Source organism: Thermobia domestica, chromosome 12, assembly GCF_964235325.1.
Source record: "Thermobia domestica chromosome 12, izTheDome1.hap1.1, whole genome shotgun sequence".
Lineage (NCBI taxonomy): Eukaryota > Metazoa > Arthropoda > Insecta > Zygentoma > Lepismatidae > Thermobia > Thermobia domestica.
The window spans coordinates 94,542,956-94,566,390 of NC_137465.1; positions in this window are offsets into that span (position 1 = coordinate 94,542,956).

Here is a 23,435-nt window from a genome sequence, read left to right on the forward strand (position 1 = left end):
AAAATGACCTAACTCGAGAACGAAGTACCGGATCGGGGTCAGATAAAAATGTATAGAAATTACTTTTATCCTTGGGTTGTAGTAGTGAATCAGTGCATGTAGAACAGGGGTGGCGCAAGAGTTAACCTCGAAAGAAGGAAACTTCTGAGATCTTCTAAACGACCACTATGTATTGGTCATCATTGCTGCTGCACAGACGTAATTGTAAACACTTCGCGGTGCATTAATGGAGAACAAAATTAACGTACTTCACCAACATCAACATTTTCTGACGATAAATTTGTTTTGGGATTCCCAGTGGGAGCACTCGGTCGAAAAAGTGTAAAACGCATTTTTAGACCAGCTACCGGTACCCGAATGAGGTTTTCCTGGTTTTTTCTCATTTACACCATGTGGTACCTAACTTACAGGTATCAGGCCGCTTCCTTCCTCCCCCAATCCCTTTCTTCCTTTCCTTTCCCCGGATAGTGTGTTCGCCGAGGGACGTCATCTCTCCTGTACGTGACGAGCTAAATAGCCTTAGATGCTGAGAGCCCAGAAATCTAAAATCCTAAATCTTAAATTGGTTTTGGGAAACGTTCTCCTCGTTGATCACGATTAGTCATTGTTCTGATTACTTTTTTTTATCGTCGTAGACGATCGATTTGTTCATCAGGAGTGGCAATCCGATGCAGGAATCTTCTCGGATTATACCATACACTAAGAAAACTGCACACTTCCAAACACTAGTAGCCGATATTTTAATAACTCATGTAGTACGCATGAGTCCAACTGTGCCACCTTACTGATTGCGGAGAGCAGCTGAACAGCTCATCTGTAATTGCAAGGACACTTCTATTTTTACGGTGTTTCTGAGAAGATGATCAGAAACATGTTGTTGGTCGATGTCCATGAAGTTCATTTATCAGCGTTCTGTCACCACAAAATTTTACAGACCAACGGCGTATTGCCCTTTTACGATGTATGTTAACGTAGTGTTATATTAGACGCTTATGAAATTCATATAACACGTACTGAACCAAGTTTATTATTGGTCAAGTCAAGCGTGGACCAAAGAACACCGTAGATGCGTTTTGGAACAGGATGATAAACTTGGCGGCGCCAAGTGGGGGCTGAGGAGCGTGACAAAATCTTTTTTTCTTAAGGTAAATTTTAAAAAATTCACACCCTTAGTTTTCAAGATATCAGAATAAAATTTTGCATAGGATTGTGTGCACCTTTGAGTATTTCTCAGTTTCTTTTAAGATCCCTACGTGAACGCGGGCCCGAGGGGCGCAAATATTTCGAGGGGTGACTTTTTCAGATTAATTTCCGTTTTTTTCGAAATTCCTGGTTCAGGTGTATGATACGGATATGTGTGTGGTACCGCTTGAAAGGGCACGTTATACAAAGAAAATGTATGAATCATGATCCTAGACCTGTTGCAGAAAATTTGTACATTATGAACTACGTACTGTATATAAATCTATAGACCCTATATCTATATATTTTTGACCTTCAGACAAATTTTGAAAAATTCTCTCGTCCTTATTTTTCAAAACATCAGATTGAAACTTTGTGCACGCATTGTTCATACATCTAAGTATTTCTCAGGTGATTTTTGAGATGTCTACGTCAACCCTGGCCCGGGCCAGAGCGGTTCAAACTTTCCGAAAAGGGGATTTTTTCGGAAAATTTCTTGGATTTTTTCAAATTTCCCGTTTCTGTGCATGATAAGAGCATGTAAGTGGTATCCTTTAAATGGTTGCTTTATTCTGAAGAGAATGAGGTATGAACCATTATCCTACGATAAATAGTAATGTTGCAGAATTTTTTTAGAATATATATATATATATATATATATATATGTACGTGTGTGTGTAACAAATGGATCACCTTCAGATTTTCAAAATGTTTTCCCGTCCTTTGTTTTCAAGATATAAGATAGGAATTTCGCACGAGCATTGTGTGTAACTCTAAGTATTTCTCAGGTAATTTTGAGTGTTTACGTTAACTATGGTCTGGGCCAGAGGGGCTCAAATTTTCCGGAAATGGGATTTTTCGGAAAATTTGCTGGATTTTCCCTAATGCTTCATTTCTGAGGCATCACATGATCATTCGAGTGGTATTCTTTGAAAGGTTGCTTTATTCTGAAGAGTATGAGGTACGAACCATTATTCTATGATAAACAGTATCCAATATTGTTGGAAATTTTTAGAATATACATATATATATATATATATATATATATATATATATATATATATATATATATATATATATATATATAAATATGGATGACCTTCAGGTTTTCAAAAACATTTTCCGCCCTTTGTTTTCAAAATATAAAACTGAAATTTTGAAATGCATTGTGTACATGACTGCATATTTTCAAGTAATGCTAAGAACAGGCCAGAGAGGCGCAAATATTTGAATTTTTTTTTTCGAGATAACTCCTGGTTTTCTCCAATTTTCCCGTTTCTTTTATATTTATATAAGCTGTTTGACTGAATGTCTGAAAACGCTGAAAAGAAAGTGCACAATATGCATTGTAATGTTCTTAGCTACTTGAAAGCTACAATGTCAGACACCGAAACCAACTGTGATAAATTTAAATGTATAAGATATGATAAAAGTAAAACAGTTTTTGGTTATTTTCAACGTCAGCGTCATTTGCTATTGCATTATGGTTAGAAAGGCGAACGCAGAACCCGTTGACTGCCTTTGTCATATTTGCCGATTTTCACCATGCTTGTGATAAAATATGGCAAACCCCAAGTTTAAATGTCAACCATTATCATCACGGATTTAAGGACTTGGCACAAATTTGTAATGTGCATTCTTTCAGTGATCTGAAGAGAGATTTCTCAGTTGGTTATAGCCAATTATTTGAAGTCAGAAAGAGTTGTACTTTGAAGTAAAATATGTTTTGTGCTTATAATATTTTTCAAAACATTCTCTTTCAAGTTGAAAAAGGTACTGTATGCATAATATAAAAATGTTTCATTGTTTATCTGATAATTATTCAGTTCATGTTTATTGTAACTGCTCATTTTGTACAAAATGAATATGTTCATATTATACGTAATGACAATGTTTAGTAATTTTGCAACATAGCAGTTAGAATGTAATCGGGCAGATCCATCCTTTGCTGTGTAGTGATAATGAAATGTCCGTAGATTACCATTATGAGCTAACTTTTGTATTCAAAAGATCATAGTGCATGGATTCCTTATATCCATGATACTGAAATTTACAAAGACGAAAATGTGAAGACGAAATAACGACAATTACTCACCTTTGTTTTTCAAAGTAACACAAAATAACAGCACAACCGTCGTGTACATTTGTACGCAGGTTTAACTTGTGCATACAATGTTGTTAACTAACAAATTGAGTTTTAGATTAATTCCCCTATGAGCACGGTAATACTCTGAAAATCTTAGTTCTGCCCATATTACCCAAAATTACCCTACTCTATATTTTTGAAAACGAACAAGTGTGTACCTACAGAAAGCTTTATCCATATGCGTATACGAGGTAATATTTATGTATTCTTCGGTTTATTGTCCGATACATAACCTACGTATTATAGGTAGGTTGGTGCGAATCAAATGTACGCTACAGAGACGTCATTTCCTAAGGCTAAAACGAAAAGCAAAGAAAACTTGATTAATCAAAATAGTCGCAGTTTCCAACCATATACTTTTTTCATCAATCAGGCAACAATTGACTTCCGCGGTGAAGAAGTCTGGAGTCTGCAATGCGAAGAAATCCTCAACCACACGTTGTACTGCCCGATGATCAGGGAAGTTTTTCCCCAAGAAGTGGGATCGAGATCCTGGAAGAAGTGATAGTCAGTTGGAGTGATATTGAGGGAATGTGATGGTTGACGAAATATTTCATGCTGAAACTCATGGTTCTTTGTGCGACAAGTCCGGACTCAATGTCTATTGTTCATTGCTGGAGATTTTTGGACATGTTTGTGTTGTATTTCATAGAGTTTAGCATTGTAACGATCTCCAGAGATGGTTTCTTCTAGATGTAGAAGGACGTTATAAACCACTGTTATTATAGACCATCGTACCAGAAACATCTTCCTAGGTTTTAGAAACAGTTTTAGACGTTGATCGAGATCTAACCATTATCATGACTGCTTACAATTGACAAAGTAGATTCAATTTTCATCTGAAGTAACAATTTCATGCGGGAATTTTTCCCAGAAATTTCACATCTCCAGATGGTGATTCTTGTTGGCTAGTGTCATCTCATGTGTCACAAATAAGTCCAACTTTTTCACTTTACCAAATGCACGGTGCCACCGAACTACAGATACACGTATATACCTAACTCGTCTTCAATGACCTACTTTCCCAAGTGTCGCTTCCACGCTGTTCTTGAAGAGCTCATCCGAACATGATGTTGGTCGGTGCTGTCACTGGAACTAAATTTGAAAAACAACGGCGAATCTTGCATTCATTCACCATTCCTGACCAAGTTTAGCTGTTTGGTATGCAGTATGTCCCAGATTGAATCGCAGATAAAACTCACTCGCAAATTATGCATCCTCATATTACATACTACATTCTCATACTACTAGTGCTCTTACATACTACCCTGTTCAACAACTCATAGCGTCTCGACTGTCTGAATTCTCCTGTCTATATTCCGGTCGTGTATAGAGTTTTTGACGTTAATCGTTTGGCCTTAATTAATCCGTGTGTTGTGTTGCTGAGTTAAGTTTCCTGCCATACATTTCATTCTTACTAACCTAATATCTTTCCGTAGATTTCCCTAAGGTTGTTAGTTAAGAAATAATGCACTTCTCCTGTACGCATGTTCTTTTCCAAGGTATGAAGAGTTTTATCGGTATTGAATTGCGGATTTGGATGGTCATTTGTATAGTAAAGCCACCCTCTTACCAGTATTTGTGGAAGAATTGGTTTCGAAGATCTGGTAAGATAATATTGGTAAATCGGAATTAATCTTTTCTAACTTGCCTTCAAATAGTTGTGAACTTTGTCTCACTGTCCAAACTTTTTCCTTTCTTTCTTAAAATGTTTATACAGTATTTCTGGAAATTTCTCAAGAAAACGATGGTTAATCTGAAAACCAATTGTAATTCTTGTAGTTCTTGATGGAAAATTTTCCAGCACGCACGCACTGGACTTTCTGTATAATGACAACGAAATATTTTACTTATACTGGATTACACTGGATTAGTAACTAGATTTAACCACATTATGTCATGTTTATCTCTCACTCAACAAAATACTAATCGCGACAAGAATATTATTCGTTAGCATTTATTAGCGGAACGAAATGTTAAAAAGCTACATTCCATTCACTCCGAGCTTAGGGTCAATGGATCCTAGTTTGCCAAAGTTTATGGGTTCCCTTTGTTTTTGTCTCTCATTATGTTCTTGTGGACGATATCGGAAAATGAAATTTACATAACTAAACGGGCCCCACATTTATACAGAAATCGGCTCACAGTGGTCGGAATGATGAGAAAACGCCGCGAAACTATTTGCAGACGTATTGAAAGCGTGGTTCTGTCGATATGATATTTTTTCATGGCACATTAGGCTATTTTCGATTGTTCTGCTGTAATGTGAATAATAATTTACAGTTTATTGTCAGTTATGACGGTTGAATATGTAGATGTCGAAAAAGTCGACATTTTCAAAATCAAGTTTACAAATACTATCTTGGGTCGTTATGAAAAATAATAATTTAGAACTTGTGGTAATGCAATTATTATTAAATTTGCAGAGAAGATATCATTATAAATAAAATAAACATGTGTTCGGACAGTAATGAAAATCTACATATAAACAAGAACAATAAAGTTAACCAAAAGTCAGTCCGTGTAAGAAATAGTTACAGAAACCAAAGTATCTCGCAAGACGTATATTTGAAACCAAAACAGTGGGAGTTGTCTAATCAAGTACAATAAAAATCACAAAATTCGATTGTGAAATTAATCACTTTCAAAAGTCTCTGGTGTCGAAATATGAGATTGGTGATGGCTATTTAAAACTTGTACCATTTCGTTCGGCATGTTGTTATGATTTGGGATATCCTGAGTCTGAGTGATGAAAGTATCGTGTCAGACGATGACAAAAAATGTGTAGCAAGTCTAGGTTTGTATCCTTCCTAAAGTTTTTCCGGTACCATTTCTCGCGATACCTGTGGAAGTCTGTTTCGAGACTTCTGAGCTTCTTCACTTGGCATCTCTATTGGGAGAGGAACTACGGGCATGGTAAATTATCCAGCGATTTACTATGTGCGCGAAGACTTGTCTAGGTGGCAAAACGACACGACACAACGGAACTAACAGTCAATCTCTGTGAGCATTGAGCGCGCGCCGGCGTTCATTGAAGCTCGCTTCGTTTTTCAAGAAGCAGATAGTAGCAGCTAATTCTAATAAAAATCATTAATTGAGAGATCACAGAAAATATTAAGATGAAAGTGAACTTTGGACTTGCTAGGAAAATTTTTAATGTCTACAAATATATAGCAAAGCATTGATGTTAAGTATAGTGTTGTAAAAATGCCTCCAGTGCTCATACGAAGTGCCTCAGAGGCATGCTATTGGAGAGGATTGCTATTGTTCTGGTCAACAATGCCAATATATAACATCTCATAACTATTACTTAAGAGCAGGGTAAAAGTGAGGTGGAACGCGGGGGAATGCCGTCTCCCAACCTCGAAGAGATATGTACGTGTCCCCTCCAGTTCCTAAAAAATTACAATGGGCAAAGATAGACCGGGGAAACGGCGTCACGTCATGCCGCTACCTACCGTCCCTTTACCTTTTCAGATCCACTTTTACCCCAGCTTAAGAGTAACAGTTCCGTCATACTACCACACATGAAAAACATTTTTACAAGAATGGAAATTATCCACTTTCGACAGGTGTTTTTTCATGAACGAGTGATGCCAGGATGAAAAATCTGTTCTATATAGAGTGGACATTTCCCTACTAAAAGACTATAGACGTTCGTTTCAGTGATGGAGTTCATTTTTTGTTTCGTTCAGCTTTTTTTGCTATTTCGACCACTGTGCGGCGCCACTGGCATGCATTTATTTATGGGGGCGCGGTGGCTCAGTGGGAGAGCGTTCACCTCCGGTGCTTTGAATCCCTGGTTCAATCCCAGCTCGCGCCGTGTGGACTTTGTGGTGGACAAACACCGTGTTCGGGGGTTTTCTCGGGGTTCTCCCGTTTCCTCCTACTTTCTTCATTCCACCACTTTATTAGTTTCTCATAATCAACGTCTCCTTTAGCCTAACCGGCATAACCGGATGTAAAACTGAAAGATTCCATTTCATTTTTTTGCATTCATTAATTTGCGGGTTTCTATTATAACTGAAAAATCAGTTTACATTGAAACTTTAACATGAAGAAAGAAAGAAAACATTTCCAAAGAAGTCGGCTATGATCTATTTATTTAGGGTACCATAACAGTATTACCCGAGTAAGACTGAGAAAACCTATCAAGATGTCCAACCTCAGAATTTAAGCCCGAAATTTTTCCAATTGCGTTGCACCCGTGCTAATTACTCTTTACGTTTGATCTTATTTAAGTCTAAGAAATTACCATGAAAATAATGCCATTTCGTTATAAACTCATGCACTGCATGCTAAAAAAAGTTATTTTAGTGTGCCTTTTTATTGTTTGTTATATCAAGTATTAGATCCTTGGAAATGAATTTGGCACTAAAGTTTCTTTTACTCTATTTTCTTTGTTCGGTTGAGTTGAGAAGGAATGGGATAAGACAAGTGTTTTCTCGCTGAGTTTAAGGTCTTAAATGGAAAGTAACGATGATTAATGACGAAACGAGCTTTCCCTCTTCAAATTGATGTCTGATTAATGAGTAAAACCAAAGAACTGAGTTGTTACATTTGAAGGTTCAACAATCAATAATATTCTAGTTCTCCCACTTAGAGCGTACAATATCTGCGTTTGCAAGACCTGAATTGAAAATGTATTTTTCCCTTTTCCTTTCAGTTGAACTCGTTCTAGTTTTTATACTCAACTCATGCCACACGTACCAATCGGTGGACAGTCAAAGTCGCAATACAGATTTATTGTTAAGCAGAAATACATCCTGAGTGCGAAAACGTGTATTAAATCTTCTGTTTTCTGTGACTAAATAATAGGTCTCATTTATAATGAAAATAAGTGTAACTGGAAGCATTACGTAATAGCTTTGCGTGTTTACAATTTTAACAGAAAAGAACAACTGTCAAACTCGTATGCAGCAACTGCAAATGTTCGCCGTTTCAAACGCACCTCCCAGCCCGAATGCGCTGACAATCTAAAATACACTTGATGTTGCATTGCTAAGTATAAGAATTGGTATTTCTAGTGGTAACGCAAACGTCAGTAAGTCAGGGACTTCGTGAAACTAATATAACCCACACGCATCTTTACCTTGGTGCGCAGACGACTTACACTACCATGTCGAAACATTATGTACAGTACATAATCTAATTGGTGACCCTCTAAGTAAAACCTTGCAGTTGGTTCGTGAAAATATTTATTTCGTGAAATAGAAAAGTTCTATTGTTCCTGAAGTCTTAACATGTTTTCGTAACAGAAGACCGTGGCCTCGACACGTTAGGTTTCGTCAAGTAGAGTAAGAGAAAGCAGAAGTAAATATGTTTTATGCATTCTGAGGCGTATAAATAATTTTAGTGGCGGATTTAGTTGCAGATGTTGGAGAGTTTACACAAGACTAAACAAATAGTGTCCTTTATATGATATTGTTTGTCCTGTTAAACGTGGAGAAGGCATCTGATAGATATTTGATTCACGATGATAAACTGATAAAATCAAAAGCATCAGATTACATTATAGATTTAGTTCTGCACCACTTAACTTTTACGAAATTCTTCATCTCATATGAAAATAAATAACACCCTGTTTTAGGCTCCAAGTTAGCACTTCTACTTTTCAAAATGTACGCAAACGAAATATCAAAAACACCAAAAGTAAACATTGCAATGTATGCAGTTGTCACGATAATAAAAACTATCTTAGAAACAGAATCGAGTTACATATACAATTGTGGAAAATTAAAGACAACGTCGTAAAATGGGAGTTTTAAGAACTTGTTGATTGCTTTTGAAAATGGAGCACGTGAACCAAAAAAGAACCTTTGATAATACAAATCAGTTGGCTTGATATAGTAACGTTTTAAATCCTTCTAGGAAATTGTCTTAGAATAATGTGTCCTAGTGAACACTAATATAATCATATATATATATATATATATATATATATATATATATATATATATATATATATATATATATATATATATATATATATATATATATATATATATATATATATATATATATATATATATATATATATATATATATATATATATATATATATATATTGCTTAATTGGGATCGTAGCAAGTCTTATGCGAAAGTAGTAAGGAATTGGGGATGCACTGACGAACCAACATTTGAGCGAATTAAATGAACAGATTCAAATTTATACCTTTTAATATACGAATTTGTTACCTTCCTATTGATAAATGAGTCTATTGGCCTAGGATGAAAGTCATATCATACTCAGAGAGACTTTGTGTACATACCTCTTTTGATGTCCATACCGGGCCCACTACTTCTCTTTTCGTTGGATGTCTTTTCACTTATGATCACAAAGACGACGGACCGAGGTTCTAACCAGAATCATCCTTAGCCTTACTGTAGTCTGGATTTTATTCAGAAGTCACTTCCTAGGTTCAATTCAGCAGTTTTCTATCATTGAACCCGGCAGTACACTAAAGAATGCGGAATCCAGACAGGGTGGTATGATCAGAACACTATAATTCTTTATGTGTTTTCGTAAGTATCCAGTAAGCCCTAAAAATGACTTCACTTTTTTAACTGTTGTAGGACGAGGAAAATCTTTCACAGCATTAAGTAAATGCGGCGCAATTTGTATACCACGCTCGGATACAAGATCTCCCAAAATCAATGCTTCATTATAAAATAACTAAGTTTTCTTAACTCCTAATCTCACATTAGCTCTACGAAGTCTCTTAAATACTTCTTCCATTGAATTGAGCATAGAGGAAAAGTCTTTAGAATAAAATATGAAATCGTCCACAAACGTGGAGAATTCAGAGGCTGAAATACCTGCAGTTATCATAGCTACTAAGCGACACATCACTGAGGAAGAAATACATAATCCCTGGGGCATACAATTGTACTCTCAACTACCAATATTAGGAATGCAAAAAGCTGTTTTAGGTTTAGAACTCTCCGTCAGTTCAATGTTAAAAAATCCAGAATTTAAATCAAGAACACTGAACCACTTGCAACCTGCTAAATTCGTAAATATTTGCTCCATGGACGGTATTGCAAAATTCTCATTTTTTCGCACAATCCGATTCAAAAATCGAAAATCAGATATAAATCTATAACCACCTTGAGGTTTCTTTACAAGAAGAACAGTATTATTAAATCCTGAAGACCTAGACTTACGTATCACACCCTGAGATTCTAATTTTTCTAATTAATCTCTCATTTGATCTACCAAGTGCAATGGAACAGGATACTGCTTTACATTAACAATAGAGCCATCAGTAGAAATATCACACTTAATTAGACTAGTAACACCTGTACAAGTTTGATCCCAAGAAAATGTATCGCTGTATTTAAAAATTAAGTTTAAAATTGTGTCCTTTTGAGACTGAGGGAAAGCCGGATTCACATTTAACAAAGAAGGATTATAGCGCTCCTGGTGATACTCTATACGCTTTCTAAGGTCTTCTTTTTCAGTTTCACTTAACTCACTTTCCCAGTCTAGTGCCTTTTCACCTTCTCCATCTTCCTCAAATATTTTACAAACAACATCACAAGGCGATGCATAACCAATAACTGTATTCTTCTTTAAAACTACATTGTGAGGATTTAGATTTATAATGAGAATCAGTCTATTCTGATTTGGCAACAATGCATTGGGAATAAAAATATTGCGCTTTAACAGCAAATCTACGTTTGGTTCAAAACACGAACATTCCTCTACATTCTGAACATTTACTAAGTCTAGGAACAAAAGTACGTGTGTGAGGCTGAAGTTTTGTTTTGACCTTTAATACTAATTGAGGCTGTCCTTGTATATTGACTTTTGACAAAATACTATCTGGCAAAACATACTGTATTTTATGAGAATTAGTAAAATTTGATTTGGGAGGTTTACCATATCTATACAATGTCAGTGTCAAGTCGGAAAAAGAAATGGAGGCATTTTGATGACTTAGAAAATCAATGCCCAATAAAGGTTTAGAATTCAAAGGTATAATTCTAAAACAATGTACGTAAGACTTATTTCCTAAGAAAAATTTCAAAAATATTACTTCCTTTGAAATAATTTTAGCACCAGACACCCCTATGAGATTGCTAGTAATTTTTACACGTTTCACGTTTTCTGGAACCAAATGCTCAAGCCAAACCGAAATCATGGCTGCAGTATCAATTGCTAAGACCTGTTGCATTCCATTAACTTTAGCTGTAATAAGACATAACCTTGATTCTACTCTTATGGGGATTTGATGCTTTTGAATATCTACCAGATCCCCCCTTCGATCCGTAGATGATTCTAGTTTAAATTTTGCTTAGGAGCTCGACAAAATCTAGCAATGTGGTTTATTCCTTTGCAGGCCCTACATATTATAGGTTTGTACGAATCAGAATTATTTTGACCTGTGTTCTGGTTACTGGCTGAACTACCCTGTGCTTCGTTCTCCCGGTTAAAATATTCTGAGTTTGCGGCTTTTTCTTCTTGTAATTATTGTTATATTTTTTCTTATCCTTCATGGATGATTCAAGAGCTAACACAAGATTCTGCATATTTTCGCATACTTTCTCAATATCAGTTTGGGAATTAGAGGTGCTAACCTCACGCTTACTCGTCTCATTATGGCTTTGAGCTAAAGCTTGTTTAACCTCCCCTAATTCTTTAGAAAGTTTCTGTATTTCATTGTTATGAAAAGAATTTTGAGCTAGTACCGGCGGTTGATAAGTACGTGGTAAATGATACGAAGAAAGAAGTGAAGAATCATATTGCATATGCGGAAAGGAATGAGAATTTCCCTGTACATGAGGGAACAATGGTGTCTGACCAGACATCCAAGAGCTACCAGGAAAATTGTAAGGTATTCCCTGCGGAATGAAGGGATTTTGTGCATAAGCATTAATTTCTTGCTGTTCTTCCTTAATACGTTCCCTTAACTAAGCTTGTTTCTTTTCGATCTACACTGTTCAACTGCTTTATTAATTCGTCCACTGAGCCAAAATGCTTGTCAGCAACTACACTCATGTACTTGGACCTAAGACCGTCTATAATATACGTAATTGTCTGCTGAACGGCAGCAATGGGCAAATACAACGCAACTAATCTGGCTTTTCGAATGGCGTACATTTGTGGAGATTCACTAATAGATTGCTTAGCCCTACGTAACGTGTCTTCTACTGTTAAAGGCGAAGATATGCCTCTAAAAGTTGAAATCATGTCTTTCTTTACATCGTCATAAGATTTTCCATCATATGTACCTTCCTTCTTATAATTTAAGAACCAATCAAAAGCTAAATCTGTCAAACAAGTAGGCAAAACCTCTTTCAGCTTGTCATTATTCCACTTATAATATCTTGCGGCGTTTTCTAACTGTTCAAAACATAAATCTACTTTATGAGGCTCATAACCTATATAAGACGGAATTTTCACTAACTGTCCTATACACTCCATAAAATTATTCCGATTTTCACTAGTCATTTTGCTACGTTGTGATTCTAATTGCCTACGAAGTTGCCCCCTCGTACGTACGCCACTAAAGACCTCCGTGGTTATTGAAACAGAATATTCCGCTAATACACACAAAAGGAAGTTTCAACTCAGCATATTCATAATAGCGTTGGCAAACGAAGCCTTTAACACAAAGCAAGAAAAGAATGCATTACTACGCATACAAGAGAAAAAAGAAAAAAAGAGGGGAAAAAAAGACAACGAATATTACTCGAAAACAACACGACATATGAGACAGTTCAAACAGCAGATTCTGATTCGTCAAAAACAAAAGAAAATAAGAATAATCTATACAACAACCTTTACAATGCCAATCATGAAATGGATTCTAAATAAATTCATATTTTATTCTAAAAAAAAAGTTGAGTATTATGAGCACTACTAAATAATGGGGAAAAATCAGAAGAGAGGAAAAAGAATAAATAAGTGCTTGAGACCAGCATTCCACTATGCTTAATTGGGATCGTAGCAAGTCTTATGCGAGAGTAGTAAGGAATTGGGGATGCACTGAAGAACCAACATTTGAGCGAATTAAATGAACAGATTCAAATTTATACCTTTTAATATACGAATTTGTTCCCTTCCTATTGATAAATGAGTCTATTGGCCTAGGATGAAAGTCATATCATACTCAGAGAGACTTTGTGTACATACCTCTTTTGATGTCCATACCGGGCCCACTACTTCTCTTTTCGTTGGATGTCTTTTCACTTATGATCACAAAGACGACGGACCGAGGTTCTAACCAGAATCATCCTTAGCCTTACTGTAGTCTGGATTTTATTCAGAAGTCACTTCCTAGGTTCAATTCAGCAGTTTTCTATCATTGAACCCGGCAGTACACTAAAGAATGCGGAATGCAGACAGGGTGGTATGATCAGAACAGAGCAATGTACTCACAGAAAATACTGTAAAACTTCAATGGATCGTTCTCTCCAAGTATGATACAAACAATATATATATAGATATATATATAGGAAAGGTGCCGAATATCGGATACTGTTTGAAAAAAAGGAATAAAAACTTTTCCAACAGATATTTTATTGATATCGCCTTTTCTAAAGGTTCTACTACGTTTGTAGACTATAATTTAAAAGTTTCGAAGCAATAAGGAAACATGAAAAGAAAGATATATACACTTTAGTGCACAGTGGCATTTTTCTTAGTTCTGAAAAAGGTTGCCCAATATCGGATAGTAAGGGGTCTTAATATTGGACGGAAATAAATTAGAAAGGTTTAAGAAAAGCCACAATTGGAGAAGACTGTGAAATGTTTTAATTATATTACATGGTGTAAATATATACAAAACGTAAAGTTGTAAAACACGTAGATTTAACGTGTTCTATAAAATAGACTACTTTCTAAATATGTGCATATATAAATTTATCTCAACTAAACAATGTTCTACAAAATCGTAGGCATTTCCAACATGTTGATTTACTTTGAACTAAACATGGTTCTATCAAACAGACAACTTTCTAAAGATGTAGATTTTCTGGTACTTAAACATTGTTCAACAAAAGAGGCTACTTTCTAATAATGTAGATTTATTTATAACTAAACGTTGTTCTACTCATCTGTAGTAGGATCTACCAAGAAGTTAAATTACTGGCAATAATCATAAACAAAGGATTTCCACGTTTTTGTATCAGTTCATATACATAACTCGTGTTCCCATTTAAAACAATGCATACATCGTATACATAGTTCACCACCTTTGTCAAGTTTATACGGCTGTAAACAAAATATTGAAGATTTTGGGAGCCTTAAGGAACCTCATTTTCTTTCCCTTGACGGCAGCAACGGCCTGGAGCATAGCCTCAGAATCCCATTTCTTCTTTCGAGCGATTTCTGTTATCTGCAATAACCGCAGAGTGACATCAGTAACACCGTTCCATAATATCTAATATCCGATATTTGGAACCTCTGTACTATGCGATATTCGGCAACGTAGGTCATGTGGCAACATTGTACTATATACATCATGTAAACAGAAACGAACTATCAAAACATCATGTAATTTAAGATTACTCTTCTTAGATGATGTTATAAGTATAGAATGAATGTGATTAGGTTATATTTATGGACTACATAACACAATCAACTGAAGTATTGAAAATATTTCATAAGGTCAAAATCACAAAACACTTCACCACACAAATAAACATGTTGCGAGAGATATCATAAGTTAGGTGTTTGATGGCCCATCTATTCGTGTTCAGTTACGATAACGGCCGCTAGGCACTTCACACGGAATATTTCTCGGTATCCGATATTGGGAAACCATCCGATATTCGGCAGCTTGATCTATATATATATATATATATATATATATATATATATATATATATATATATATATATATATATATATATATATATATATATATATACAGGGTGCTCATTTATTGTGTAGCTAAAATCCACTGGTAAATTCCTCACATCTAAACAATGAAAGAAGTCCATATGAACATAGGGCGAAAAACGGGTTGTTTCAAAGTTACGAGATGCCGAAATTGAGAAAATTGTAACTTCGTTGCTGCCTAACTCAAAAATTATGGGAGATATCAAATGTGGTTAAAGAGCTATTAGAGGAACTAATACACTCTATACCTAAATACCTACCTTTCAGAGTTGGGTTGTACCGGCGCACATGATTTTAGGGAGACAGGTAGAAGAGCGGATGGTTCTAAGCCAAAAATGTTTCTATGAACATAGGTCAGAATCTCAACGGTTTGCGAGTCACAGTTTGTTAACCATTTTGAAGACTTTCTTACAGAAAAGTATTATTTTACTCGGCATGTGACTGTCGTTGTGAGAAGTGCTAATAGCTCGTTGCATAGGAAAGGGAGTTAGCGTTCGATTGGTGTATAGTATGGCACTCTGGAAAATTACAAAGGAAAATTTCCAAAATTGTCTCGAAAAAAATTTTCTTTTTCTCGATAATTTATGGAAATTGGATGAAACAGTCACCGAGGCAGACAAGGGAAATGGCACAGCACAACTCATTGTATGCCACACACTGATGGAAAGTTGTCGTTAGTTTTCATAGTATAGTGAATGAGAAAAAAAATTGTTACAATTGATGACAGCAGTGGCGAATCCAGGGGACGATAGGGGGTTTCACCCCACCCCCGGAAGAGGAAACATTTTTAAAATTTTATAGCCTATATAAATAAAATCCATCCCAGAGTTTGGAGCTCTTAAAAGTAGCTCTAAGTATAAGTATTACAACTCACCGAACCCCAGAAGTGCGTCCTGGATCCGCCCCTGGATGACGTTTGTGCCAAGTAAGTACCACTTTGTACTCTAAAAATTAGAATTTCCAACCCTACCAGTTTCTAGAAATTTAATTTTCCATTGCAATCTTCCTGGGCATGGCAATCCCTTTTTTGTATTCAATCAAAATAGTATTCGATTCGAACGAGAACGTGCACCCAATTTTCCCCGCATTCACAAAAAACGGAACGGAACATTTGCTTATTATTTGCATGAACAAAATCATGTACGAATAAAGATTAGAAATTGTTATTCAACGAACTGCCAATTTATCACCAAGTCAACACTTCCAGGCCAAAGGCTTATTCAGAATTCATATGAAAATTGTCCAAAAATTTTTAAGACAATTTGTAACAAAAAATATTACATTGTACCTGCACCAATTCAATAAATCTGAAATGCTTACTCAAATATGTGGATCTATTTGCTCTCAAGGTAAACAAGAGGAACGTATTTTTTAAAATTCGACATCACTACTTCGCAAATGAATTTTCGACTATTTCCATTAAGCACTTTAACTCTGGATTGTATTATTGATGGCAACTGAATTTGTAAAATTTTGTATAAGCAAAATTAGAACTTAGACTCCGTTATCGAAACGGAGATATGAGTGGATGGAGACGACTTCACAGAACTGATCCTGTGAATGAGTTCTGTAATTAAAAAAAATTAATATTGTTCATGATCACAAATGGTTGGAGAAAAAAATCCCCCACTCATAAATATTTTGGAGTCCTCAACATATGTAGATGTTTGACTCTCTCTCTCCCAACCAAGTTGTACAAATGCTTATACTATCCATTTAATCTGCCACCTACCCAACAAGTTGTTTTGTGATAATGCTTTCCTTTATTCTTTCTAACATTTGGTACACAGTAGAAAAATATTAGAATAAATTTGTCATCAGTGTTTATAGAAGCACAAACTGATATATATTTGACACAAATTTTTGGTAACATTTTGATTCGAAATGATAAAAGAAATCTGTTGGGCGAGCCAGTTTCGACGTCAAGTTGACTCGAGCATTGAGAATTCAAATTTCTCAAAATTGGTAGTTGCGTAAATTCTAATTTTGGTGGTACAAATTCGTACATATTGAGTACAAATTTTTGATACCGTACTGATTCGAATTGGAAAGAAAAACAAGTTGTGCAGGCCATCTTGAACCGCCAACAAAAAATTCAAATTTCTCGATATTGGTGAAGGTACTAATTCTAATTTTGGTGGTACAAATTCGTACATACTGAGTACAAATATTTGGTATCCTTTTGATTCTAATCGGAAAGAAAATGTGTTGTCTGGGCCAGTTTGTCATCAACTTGGCCCGCCATCAAAAATTCTTTTTCGCGAAATTGGTGGAGGTAGAAATTTTAATTTTGGTGGTAAAAATTGGTATATATTGGGTACAAATCTTTGGTTCGGGTTAAAAAAATAAAGTGCGTTCCAGCTTGACCCGCCAACAAAAATTCAAACGTCTACAACCTGAAAATAGTACAAATTCTTATTTTGCTGGTACAAATTGGCATATATTGGGTACAAATTTTTGGTACCGTTTTAATTCGAATTGGAAAAAAATATGTTTTGTGGATCTGTTTGACCTGCCATCAAAATTCAAATTTCTCGAAATTGATGGGGGTACAAATTCTAACTTTGATGCTAAAACTTGATACATATTGGGTGCAAATTTTTGGTGACTTTTTGATTCGAATTGGAAAGGAAACAAAGATGTGCTGGCCAGGTTGACCTGCCAGGATAAATTCAAATAACTCGAAAATCATATGTATCCTGTGTTCTAAAACTTGGTTAGAATGTTTGCTTGAATTGGGCCCCCAGTTTGGTCTGTTAATTTAACATAATTTACGGCGGTAAAAACGAAACAAATTACGGTACAATCCGGCAAAAACGAAAATTTTCAAATGATACAACTAAATCGTTTGTACAACGTGGTGGTGGGCCAGATTCACACAGTCCTTCAATTTTGTTTTCTTAATTTATCGTAATATGTTATAGTTAAACTAAAACTCATTGTGGTACAACCCAGTACTAACCAAGTACTTTCATATGACATACAAAAGTCATGTGTACCCTGTGTATCAAGTCATGATTTTAGAGCCTGCTTGATCTGGGCCCCATTTTGTTTCGTTAATTTTTCACAATCCAGGACGGTACAAACGAAACAAACTACGGTACAATACGGCAAAAACAAAAATCTTTCAAATGAGCCAACTAAATCGTTTGTACAACGTGGTTTTGGGGGGCAGGTTCACATAGATCACCCCAATTTTGTTTTCTTAATTTTCCATAATCTATGATGGTTAAACTATAACTCATTGAGGTACAACCCTGTACTAACCAAGTACTTTCATATGGCATACAAAAGTCATGTGTACCCGGTGTATCAAGTCATGATTTGAGGGCCTGCTTGATCTGGGTCACCATTGTGTTTCGTTAATTTTTCATAATCCAGAAACGGTACAAACAAAACAAACTACGGTACAATCCAGTACAAACGAAAATCTTTCAAATGAGCCAACTAAATCGTTTTTACAACGTTGGGGAGGGGGGCAGGTTCACACAGCCCCCCATTTTTTTAATTTTTCATAATCTATTATGGTTAAACTAAAACTCATTGTGGTACAATCCACTACTAACCAAGTACTTTTATATGGTATACAAAAGTCATGTGTACCTGGTATATTAAGTCGTTATTTGAGGGCCTGCTTGATCTGGGCCCCATTTTGTTTCGTTATTTTTTCATAATCCAGGACGGTATAAACGAAACTAACTACGGTACAATCCGGTACAAAACGAAAATCTTTCACATAAGCCAATCAAATCAGTCCTAGGGCATTGTGGGGGGAGGGGTTACCTGAACTTGCCCCCACTTTGCTTTCTTAATTTCTCATACTGCAGTACAGTACAAACAAAAATTTTTGCGGTATAAGCCGGTACAAAAAAAAGTACTTTTTATTGATATGCGGAAATCGTTTGTACCGAGAGAAGGTGGGGCCAGGTTCACAAAGGTAGTTAAATTATTTGGTGAGAGTGAACTGAGAATTCCATCGGGAGTTCAAAATTATTACCGAGAATTTAGTAAATCACGAATACTAAGATATAAACTCCTCAAGTTATTATGTAAACTCCTCATTAAGATGTTGAGCAAAAGTAAATTATGTACTGTATAAATGGAAAATAAGCCTTGTATTGTACAATTGAGTAAGATCTGTATATTTTATGTTTAGCTTTGGAATTATAGAATATATAAATTTTTAATTTTTACTTCGTATGGATTTTCTGCAGTGGGCACAAAGCAAAGAATTATGCATATTTTAAGTTCGAATTGCTAATAACAATAAATACCAATGCATTTACTTCAACAAAATTATTCCAGAAGTACCTATGCAGGACTCTTGCAGGTTGATCTTGCGCTAGTATTGTAGGCATGTCGTGGCCTTGGTCTTGCACTCTTAGGTCTTGGTTTGTGTTTTCCATCGGGATTCCTGGTCTTCGTCATGACCTTGGTTTCAGTCTTGCGTGCAAGACCAACTGCTAGGCTGGACTGTGTTCATCATTAATTGAGGATTGAGAACAGGACACGCAGTGACAAAACCCAATTCTAGTTTCTATGCTACTAAAAAGTATACATGAATCAACTTATGATTATTACATAGTTTCTATATGATAATAGAATATCACTAAGAGTGCCACATATACACAACGCGATACAACATTTTCTTGAATTGGAAATTGAAGAAATGCTGTATAAACTTGAACGTTAAAAGAAAGAAAGAAAGAAAACAAAACAAAACTGACATTAGGTCTATTTCCTTCATTCATGTTATTCAAGAAACTGGAGGAAAAGATCATGTCAGTTCAAATTCGGAAGCAGTAAGAGAGGGACAAAGTGAAAGAGAATGAGAGCAAAGAAAAAAATATAATAAAGAAACGAATCAAGAAAAAAGGGACAGTATTTTGTTTTACGACCATGTTTTATTCATTAGCGCTCAGAGATATAAAACTAACGTTTGGCTTTAGGGTCACAGAGAAAGTACAGCTAAGGGAAGACGAGACCTACTAAAGGGCTAAAGGGGGAACGGGGGTAAAAGGGAAGATGATATCGACCAGAACAAAAGATAAAAATAAAATAAGAGGGGAAGAAGAAGAAGAAGAGATGAAAGAGGAAAACACAGCGAAAAGTCAACATTTCAGTTTCCATGGTGACTTGGTGATTTCTTTCCCCTAAAAACCTGTCTTAATCATCTTTTTCAACAAATATATTCCTAAGCTTAATTTGACAACGTAAGGGGGAATTCGGGAGTAAAGATTCAAAAAAAAAAAAAAAAAAAAAAAGTGAAAGCAGGGAAAATGTCTTTCAACAAAGAATGCGTGAAATGTGATCACGCAGTTTTACGAACACTAAGAGTTTTAAATATTGAAATAGAAGAGATTTACCGTGTAATTTCAACTTTTGATTTCAGTAAGCAAATGGAGAACATTCATACTATCTTAATGTTTCTTAAGCTACTTAAATATTTCTCTTTTCTAAACGGAAAATTTACAGCTACTTTGATCTTTAATTAACTTAAACAAACAAATAATGAAAATAGAAAAGTAATAATCGATTACTTGTATCAGATTTTGAAGTATTATATAATCATTTACTTCCATAACACAAGAGAAACAAATCTTAAGTATTGACAATAATTACAAATAACAGGGGTGTTAGAGAATGAGAAAAAAGGTTGAGTTATTCCAGATATTACTAGATATTATTAGACACTAGCTGAAGTCTCATTCTTCGCATGGGGAAAAGTTTGTGGAAAATACTTAAATCACCATTCTTTTCCTAGGATTAGTATTCCAATGAAAGCATAATGAGTACTCGTATGATAAAACTCCATAAAATACATTGCTTTTCTTTGGCATAAATTTGACTCTCATAGAATACATATTTAAATCATATTATGTATTTAAAAAATGATATGATTGAAAGCTAGTTCAAGGTAGGTGATAACTACGTTCTAAAACTCATGGCAAATGGTTGTGTCGTTTTCCCATAAATTCCATCCCACAGAAGACAACTTTCATTTTTGGATCAAAAGATTAATATATTTCAATCAAAAATTTTCTTCTAGGTCTTATATCTAGAGAACTGCGTATAATGTAGCCAAACCCAAACTATCAATTAACTCAGTATGATGTGCTTATTCCGTAGAATATGTGAAAACTCAATTTAGGGGCGTTCAAAAGTTTTGTTGCCCCTGATTCAAAAACTAATTATTGGTCAAGATCGCAACATTTTAATCCATTTTTGGTTATCCTAATTTTCTTGATCTGTGCTAGATCGCATGTGATTAAATATGTAGCGATATTGGAAATGGTATTTTGTAGTCTGGGATATAGGCACATCGTTTTGTGTATTTTATAATAAAAGAGTCCTTTGTATCCGCACGATCAAAAGTTTCACCCATCTCCTTTCAGAGAATGTGACCACGATTTAAGTACAGTTAGGCAGGTTGCATACGAATTTGGGATAGAGTTGTCAATTTGACTAGAGAAGTAAGGAGTAAGTTTGTATAGTAAGGCTCAGATTCCCACCATCAGTACAATATTCATCTCTAAAAATATTCTGATCCCCAGTTTCTCGTTTTCTTGTCTCATACGTTAAGGTAAGCACCACAATACGTATCAGTGTGAGTGTAGATATTTTTATTTTTGAAAATCCTCTTTGCAGTCTATTTGTTGGAACATTCATCCTCAGAGGTGAGATAAATAGAAGAGAAAGGAAGAGATATAATGTATAGGCTCATAGCATTTATTTGATTCACTAAACAACTATATTCGATTTTATTTCGGATGTACTTGCATATGCCAAGGGAAGCTTACTTGCTGTGTCATTGCATTGAAATGCGACATAAAATGATATATTAACATAATTTAGAAATTGTCACAACCCTCTTTAGAAGGAGAATTTTCAAAAATGCTAGAGCATGGCCACTTCTTTAGCTAAGAAGTTTATATAACTAATTTCATCGTTCTAACACGACAAGCTCATGTGATATGTAATTTTTATCGTATATGATAAGTACCTATTTCCATTAAGATACGCACTCTAATGAAGGAGACTTGATAAAAATCCTTCTCAAGCGAAATGTTATGTTTAAGAGTTCATTTCAAACGATCAGTCATACTTCCGTGATGGTGGTGCACAATGTCAATGTCAGTTTTATATACTGACATAACGTTATATTAATTTCTCTCTTAGAAGTGGAATTTCCTGTATCACTGGGGCACGCGAACACATGCATGTAATATGAATTTTGTTATATGTGTATTTTTGTCACCCTACTACAGGATGTTTCGAAAACGCTGGAGTACATTTTAGTTAGGAGTTTAAATGACAAATTTCACATCTTTACTTTAAATGAATTCTTATATTTGGCACTTTCTGAATAGGTATGGGAAATTTTCATAAAGTTGAAATTTAATATTTCGAGATAACATTGAACATAGAAACAACTCTCCTTCAAAATCTGAAACGAAAAAAAGTAGAATGATGGAATATAAAATTCGTAACTACGACCTTTTCATTATGGATCCAATACTTTGCTGCTGAGTTAAATAGAATTCCTTAACTCTAATTCAGAAATTAATATTCCTGGAATGTTAACTTACCAGATCTCAGGTAGCAACATATACAAACTTCAGTCCGCTTACAGTTGAGCTTCCTTTCACTGAGTCAGTTATAGCCATAAATGTCCAAATTTAACCTTGGTTTATTTTAGATATCTTCTAAAGTCTAAATGTTTCTTTGTTTGTCCTTCATAACCGTAGCTTTAATTTGGGTTTCCTGTTTCCTTCCACATTCTTAATTCACTAGCTCTTTGTTATTATTCAACGTTAAGAGCTACACTTATCCCTACCGATTAAAGTAAAAATATTCTACTATATCATTGACGAAAAGGTTATTTTTTGTAATATGTCTTATATTATTTCGCAACCCAGAATTTTTGCTTCAGTTGAAGATCAGTTAATAACCAGGAAATGAAAAACCTTCCTCCAATGTTAAGAAAATCCACAATGCCTTTTGTAGAAATTTTCGTTTTTATTCAACACAGTGTACATGATCTTTGATATGTTCGACGAATGACTTGTGAAAATTAGTAAAATCATTACGAGTTTTATAGAACGTAGTGTCTGTTTGTTGGAGATTATTGGAGTTACCCCTAAAGTTTAGAGTGAAATTAGTGAGCAGGATAAGGGAGGATCTCTCGCTTGTGTTCCAGGTTAAGAACATACTACAAGATTGAGTCATAAGTCTTACAATATTCTGACATATAAC